Raw genomic sequence first — 7,677 nt, 5'->3', positions numbered from 1 at the left:
ACTCTAAACAGATTAAGTATAGAAGGAATATTTTTCCACATAATAAAAGCTAACATGACAGTCTGATAGCTGACATTATACTCAATAGTGAAAAGTTGAAAGCTTTTCCTCTAAGATCAAGAACAAAGATGTCCATTCACATCACTTCTACTCAACATAGTACTGAAAATTCTTGCCAGAGCAATTAGGCAAGAGAAAGAAATAAAAGGCATACAAACAGGAAATGAAGAAGTGAAATTGTTGCTGATTGCTAATGACATGATTTCATGTATACAAAGTCCTAAAGACTATTAAAAAACCTGTTAGAACTAATAAACAAATACAGTAAAGTTGTAGGATATAAAATCAAAAGTCAGTAGCATTTCTATACTCCAACAGCACACTAGCTGAAAAAGAAAGTAAGAAAGCAATCCCATTTACACTTGCTACAAAAATATAAAATATTTAGGAATAAATTTAAACAAGGAGGTGAAAGATCTGTACATTGAAAATTACTGAATTGAAATTGAAGAAGACATAAATAAATGAAAAGATATTCTATGCTCATGAACTGAAATAATTAATATTGTTAACATTTCCATACCACCCAAAGCTATCTACAGAGTCAATGCAATCTATTAAAATTCCAATATAATTTTTTACAAAAATAGAGAAGCAATTCTAAAATTCACGTAGTACCACAAGAAAACACAAATAGTAAAGTTAATCTTGCACAGGAAAAAGCTAGAGGCATCACGCTGCCTGACTTCTAAGTATATTACAAAGCTATAGTAATTAAAACAACATGGTACTGGCATAAAAGTAGACACATCAACCAAGGGAACAGAATAAAAACCCCAAAAGCCCATAAGTAAATAAATAAAAGAAGATTCTTTATAGTTATCCTAAGAGTGACAACTCACTGTCATTGGTTGAAGGCTGCTTCCAGAAGCATTAACTCTCTAGCATTTTATGCTTACTGTGTGTAAGGGCATTTTATGCTTACTGTGTGTAAGGGCTGAGTATACCCTGTTAGCCGAAGGGGTAAGAAAGCCCTCTGGCAGAGTCACAGGTGTTCGCTGTAACAACTTTCAACAGGTAGAGATGAATGTGGAGAAAATACAGATGGAGTACCAATAGCATCTGCTAGTCATTGTAACTGAAGAGATGCCAAGAGGCCACTCAGTCCTCTCTCTGCTTTTTAAAATGGCTATACCTAAAACCACCCCTATGGAGACAAGCAACTCTTATTTCACACGAACTTACATCACACATTCCTGATTGCGGCAAACAAGTGGTGAGATACAACTAGAATGTGAAATGTACAGTAAGTTCCGAAACCCTCCCAAAAAAGCTTGTGCTCCAAAGCAAAAGCAATGGTTCCAAGTAGCAACAACTCTAATGCTTCATCAATCCTTACATTGTACAGGCCCTGGAAGATGAATGACAGGCTAAAAAGTAACGTAAGAAGTAATGATAGGCCACAGCAGCCCTAAGGTACCCTGGGAAGTTGGGACAAATCACAATAGTCCCTAAATGTTCTGGGAAGTAGTAATGGGCCACATTAGCACCCCCAACACATCCTGGGAGGGAGTACTGGATTACCTCAGCCCTAAGGTACCCTGGGTATTTGGGATGGCCCACATCAGACCCAAGATAAAAGGAATCTCTGATTTTCTAATTCAAAGGTATATTTCACATGCAGAGCACATTGGAAAATATAATCAGCAATAGACACTCTCTGACAGGCAAGCATTTCTCCAGTCATCTAAATAGCAGCTGACCTCAAGTTATAACTGAACTAAGATTCCTAAAAAAAAAACTAAGCTTTTCCCAAACATAAATGGAATCAACATGTGAAGACACTGGTAAAATGATTAACAGCTCCCCAAAAGCAGAGTCTTATTTTGTTTACCTTTGTATTTCTAGTCCAGTCATTGGGATAGTAAATAGGTATCAAATGAATGGATGAAAGTCTTAGTTTAAGTTTTTAAGACAGAAACTACCAATAATTATTTCTTTGGCATAAAAGGTGTGGGAGTCTATTTTCAAATACATGTAGGAATCAATGAGTTAAGTAAAGTGAAACAGATTTCTTTACTCCACAAATTCTCAGAGCTTTTATTATGTTAAGCTATATTTTAAGTCACCAGGCCAGGGAGATGACACATGCTTAATTCCCTCAACTTATTTAACCACTAAACTCATTTTTCCCCCATGAAGCATTTCAAAATCCCAAAGAATTTTGGGACATTCTAACTCCAAAGACTGATTAAAAATTGCAAAGCATAAATATTAGCAAAATCAAATTGCTATGGGAGATTCCAGTGGGTGGGTGTAGGCAATATAAGAAAGGAGAAATAGGAGCATAATGATTTGGGATTCCACATTAACTGATCATGGCTACTGGCAAAAATTAGACATCTAAACACAAGACGAAGAGTACTGTAAGAGATCTGGTGTAGTTCCCACAATCATGACATGCCCTTGCTGACAAATTAGTCTTCTCCATCTTTGGATTCCATAACCAGTATTACCCTTAGACCTGGGAAACTGGGGTCCTCACCTAGGCCCCTCACCTATGGGGAGGTCTACACTTATTTCATGCCATCTTATATCACACATTCCTGATTGTGGCAAACAAGTCGGACTCTAAAGTTTAGAAGGCCCTGCACTATATCTCCTCCAGTGTGCCCTTCACATGAGGCAAGAAATCCATAGGACCAAGGGGCCATATCCACTCAAAGCCCACATCTCCCCATCGAGGTCAAGCTCTGGATCTCAAGACCCTGAGATTCCCTGCCCAACGTTTCCAAGCCACTTCCAGTACGTGTGCAGTTCTGTCTTTTGGATCCATTATTCTGAGAGCAAACTGTGCTACGGGGTGACTGCTGGTTGGGGTGATAGGGGTGATGGAATTTAGTCACACGGTCTAGAATAGCCACCAAAGGCTCCTAGTGGTTCAGGACAGAGCCAGAGGTGGAAAGAAAAGGAGATAGGGGCTGCATGGCTTGGGGAGTGGGGCTCCACTGATCTTCTTGCCTTAAGGTCTGCAAATATTAAGGGCAGTCCTGCCCTTAGGAGTACAGTCTTCCTGTTCAATCAGCCCATGTGGGAAATACATGGCAATACTGCAGAAACAGTTACTTATTCCAGTACAATTACTTACGGCTTCCTCATCCTTTACAGAATTATGAATTGTCAGATAACAGTGGCATTTCCAAGATTTATCTCCAGCATCTCATTGCACTTCCAAACCTCATGCTTTGCAGGTATGTACAATAGATGCACTCATGTACATGGCTATTTTAATTATATGTAACACAACCAAGATGAAATTTTCAAAGGCTTCTAAATAGTCAGTCTGTCACAGTCATGCACTTGCATTAATTCACAAAAAAAAAATCATTAAAAATTAAGCAGACTGCCTCATCCAATAGGCTACATTGTGATAATAGGAAATGCCATGGGTCTACCCAATGGATGACCTCCTTCTAGCTCATATTCAATCTGAAAACTGAAAAATGAAGGTGTTGAGAGGACATGAAGCCAGGAAGTATTGGCAGCACTGAGAAACAGTAGACAGGGATTCCTCAGAGAGGGATACAACCACTAAGCCAGGCAAACAGAGAAGCCATTCCTAAATAATAGCTGGCTCAAATTGGCAAAGAACATTAGAGGAAATATCTTGATATAAGTCGGAGCTGGGAGCCTTAACTGCAGTTTCAGAAATAGCAGCTCAGTGCTGGGTAAGGACTACAAAGAATGTGAAAAAGGATCAACAAATCCTAAATGGAGAGATTTGGACCGAATCTGAACAGAAGCAAGGTTTTCAGACATATCTGGCCAAGACAAACCACTTTTTGTTAAAAATATGTATATAGACAGATTAATTTCAGAACTCTGCTGAATATCATTTAAATTTGGTATGTGTAAGTTAATTGTAAACTCTATGTAATTCTTATTCCATGCCATGGGCTCAATTATTTTCAACCAACTGTTTGCTGTTTTTGTAGATTCCTCCATTAAAGACTTGCCCTAAGATGTCTTCAGCAATAAACTGCCACATTCTGTGAACTTCAACCGACCATTTCAATAAGGAGTTCGAGCCCTGAATTTTCTGTCACTTGCAATAGTGTTTGAAAACCTCATCCAATCATAAGACTCAACTGAATCATCTGTTAAACTGGTGGTTCTCAAATTGTAGTGAGCATCAAAGTCAACTAGAGGGCTTGTTCAAACAGATTATTAGAGAATCTTACACAGTGGGAATTAGGAGATGCCAATAATTTGCATTTCTAATAAATTTCCAGGTGATGCTGACGCTGCTGGTCCATGGACTACCCTTTGAGAACCACTGTATTAAACACTCTGGATCCCCAGAATTCCACCTCCAATCCATGGAATCAGAATCACAGACTCAGGATCCTATTTTTAACAAACATTCATGATGATTTTTCTGGTCTAAATATACCACATCTTTTATATGCACTAAATTTCATGTTCTTTCTCTGTTGAGGAGTTTCTCAAACCCTGATCAGGGTCCATTACCCTTATTCTACACAGTATTCTCAAACTCTTGATTATCTAATTCCCCAACTCAGCAGGTTCAAAGCTATCTACTGTGTGGTGTGGAACTGGCTCTTTTTTGTTTGGTTGGTTGATTGGTTTTTTATCTATAATATGAGATTTTTTTGTTTGTTTGCAGAAAATGTTTTGCTCTCAGGTGAGGGAGTTTATAATAAGTGACTTATTTATTACAGATACAAATTCCAAACCTAGTTTATTCAAAGCTTTTAAGTTCAACCTACAAATTGTATTATTCCATTATTAAATCTAGTAAAGTTTAACAATCACACAGATATTTTTGACTGCTATTTGTCCCATTTAATTAAGTACCCTTCTGCATTTTCAACTGCCCATAAGGAGATGGAATAATTTAATTTACTTTTTTTAGTTTATTTTTTTGAGATGGGATTTTCCTACGTTGCCCAGGCTGATCTCAAACTCCCAGACTCAAGCAATCCTCCTACCTCAGCCTTCTTAATAGCTGGGATTATAGGCATGCGTTCTCAATGTACTTTTTAAGCCCCTTATATATCTGACTAACAAATAAAACCTTCCAAGCACTTAATCAATTCCTACGCACATAACAAATTAAAAGTACAGTGACTCTTAAAGTTTTCTTAAATGTCCTAGCATATTAATGGCCTTAAAATTATGGGCAAGCAGTCAGACAGGTTATGAGAAATTTATCCAGATAACATTTTAAAATTTGTAAGAATTGTATAAAAAAATGGAAAATTGTGTCAAGGTTAAAGTATTTGAACCAAAACATGAAGACTTTCAAGTGTCTCAAGATGTAAAAATTAAAACTTCCATACTGGTAAAGAAACCAAGAACCTACATTGGGTAAAGGACGCCCTCTTCACTAAATAGTGTTGGAAAAATTGGATATCCACATACAGAAGAATGAAACTCAATCCCCATCTCTCACCACATACAAAAATCAACTCAAGAGAAATTAAAGACTTAAATATAAGACTGAAAGTCTAAAAAATACTAGAAGAAAACAGGGAAAATACTTTAGGACATTGATCTAGGCAAAGATTTCATGGTTAAGATCTCAAAAGCACAGACAATAAAAATAATAACAGACAAATGCAACTATATTAAACTAAAAAGTTTCTGCACAGCAAAGGAAACAACAGAGTGAAGAGACAACCTGTTAATGGTAGAAAATATTTGCAAACTATTCGTCTGACAAGGGACTAATATCCAGAATATACAAGGAACTCAAACAACAGTTTAAACACACACACACACACACACACACACACACACACACACAAATAATCACATTACAAAGTGGGCAAAGAACATGAATAGACATTTCTCAAAAGACATACGGCCTCCTGCAGTGCCACGGGCCACAGCGGGATAGGGAGCCTCTGGGAAGAGCGGCGCGGGAACCGGCACCCACCACTGGAGGGGCGGCGACAGCAGCAGGAGCGACCTAGGGAGTTGAGTGGAGCCACCATGGCCGAGTTCCAGTCAAAAGTGAGCACGTGGACTAACAGTACCGCGCATTGCGCCAGAGCCTCGGTGTCCAGGCTGCACATGGACCTGGGCTTCGTGCACTCCCGCCTCGGGGTGTTCATGCTGCTGCAGTTGGTGCTGGGGCTGCTGGTGTGGACCCTGATTGCAGACACCCCGTACCATCTGTACCCGGCCTATGGCTGGGTGATGTTCGTCGCTGTCTTCTGGCTGATGACAATCGTCTTATTCACCCTCTACCTGTTTCAGCTGCACATGAAGTTGTACAAGGTGCCCTGGTCACTAGTGTTAATGATCTTTAACGTCATTGCTGCCGTGCTCTATGTCACCGCCTTCATCGCCTGCCCTGCCGCAGTTGACCTGATGTCCTTAAAGGGCATGCAGCCGTATAACCAGCGTGCAGTTGCCTCGTTCTTTGCGTGTTTGGTGATGGTCGCCTACGGAGTGAGCGCCTTCTTCAGCTATCAGGCAGGCAGTAGGCAGCAGTGCATGTCACAGCTCCTCCTGGGGCTGAAGCCGCCGCTGGGTCGCAGAGCAGGGTCGCCCCACAAGCCCAAAGCTGGGGAGCCCTGCGCGGAGTCAGCTCTGCAGGGACTACACTTGCTCCTCTCTGCTCACCAGACACAAGCTCTCACAGCGCTAAGAAAGCAGGCCCAGGCTGGCAGGCATCTGGGCTTGCAGGAGGCCAACCGCTGAGACCTCCTCCCCATCTCCCTTATTCAGTGGAAGGTGAGGGGGGATCTGAGGCTGTGTCTCTGCCTTGTCTTTAGAGGACATCAGCATCCAAGGCTGGGGCCCACCCTTCTCACCAGCGCTAAATGCCCTAACAAGGACTTTAGATCTGCAGCCCCAAACCCGCTGTAGTATAAGCCTAACAAACAACATGTAGCACCTTCGTCTTTGTTCCAGGAGAACTGAGCAAGCTCATGAAACCATTCTCCTTCCTTAAGACACAATTCCGACCCAACGCTCCCTGGAGTCAACCTGTAAAAAGCGAGTTATGATTGTTGACAGCATGGTCTTCCCTCCCTGCATTTCAGACATACCAGTTATTTAAAGCAAATCCGTTTTAAGTGATTTCTCAATGCTGAAAAGCCTGTCCAGGTTTCCTTCCCTTTCCCGAGCCTCTCTTGTATACTCCCTTTGGGCAAAGCTAACATCAGTGCCGATTGCTTCCCTGACCCTGCTGAGGAGGCACAGGGGACCCGAAGGAGGAAGGGAAGCAAGGCCTTGTCTGGCCAATTGTCATGTGGTTGGTGGTTACTTTTTGTTTTTAATAAAAATGAATATGAGAGAAATTTAAAAAAGAAGACATACAAATGGCCAAGTCATATATGAAAAAATGCTCAACATCACTAATCAGCAGGAAAGTGCAAATCAAAACTACAGTGAGATATTACCTTACTCTAGTTATAATGGCTATTACTAAAAAGACAAAAAAAAAAAAATAACATGCTGGTGAGGATGTGGAGAAAAGGGGAACTTTGCAGGAACTATGCAGGAACGTAAATTAGTACAGCCACTGTGGAAAACAGTATGGAGATTTCTCAAAAAACTTAAAATAGAACTACCATATGATCCAGCAATCCCACTCCTGGGTATTTATCCAAAGGGAAGAAGATCAGTATATCAAAGGGATAC

The 7,677-nt window shown here is 40.5% G+C and overlaps 1 pseudogene; it reads left to right on the top strand.

Annotated features, from left to right (window-relative positions):
* Positions 1–6,018: 6,018 nt before the first annotated feature.
* On the top strand, positions 6,019–6,732 carry LOC105509495 (annotated as a pseudogene).
* The last annotated feature ends 945 nt before the right edge of the window (positions 6,733–7,677 follow it).

This window comes from Colobus angolensis, unplaced genomic scaffold, assembly GCF_000951035.1.
Source record: "Colobus angolensis palliatus isolate OR3802 unplaced genomic scaffold, Cang.pa_1.0 Scaffold176, whole genome shotgun sequence".
In the NCBI taxonomy this organism is placed as follows: Eukaryota; Metazoa; Chordata; class Mammalia; order Primates; family Cercopithecidae; genus Colobus; species Colobus angolensis.
This window is presented reverse-complemented; position numbering and strand designations above follow the sequence as displayed.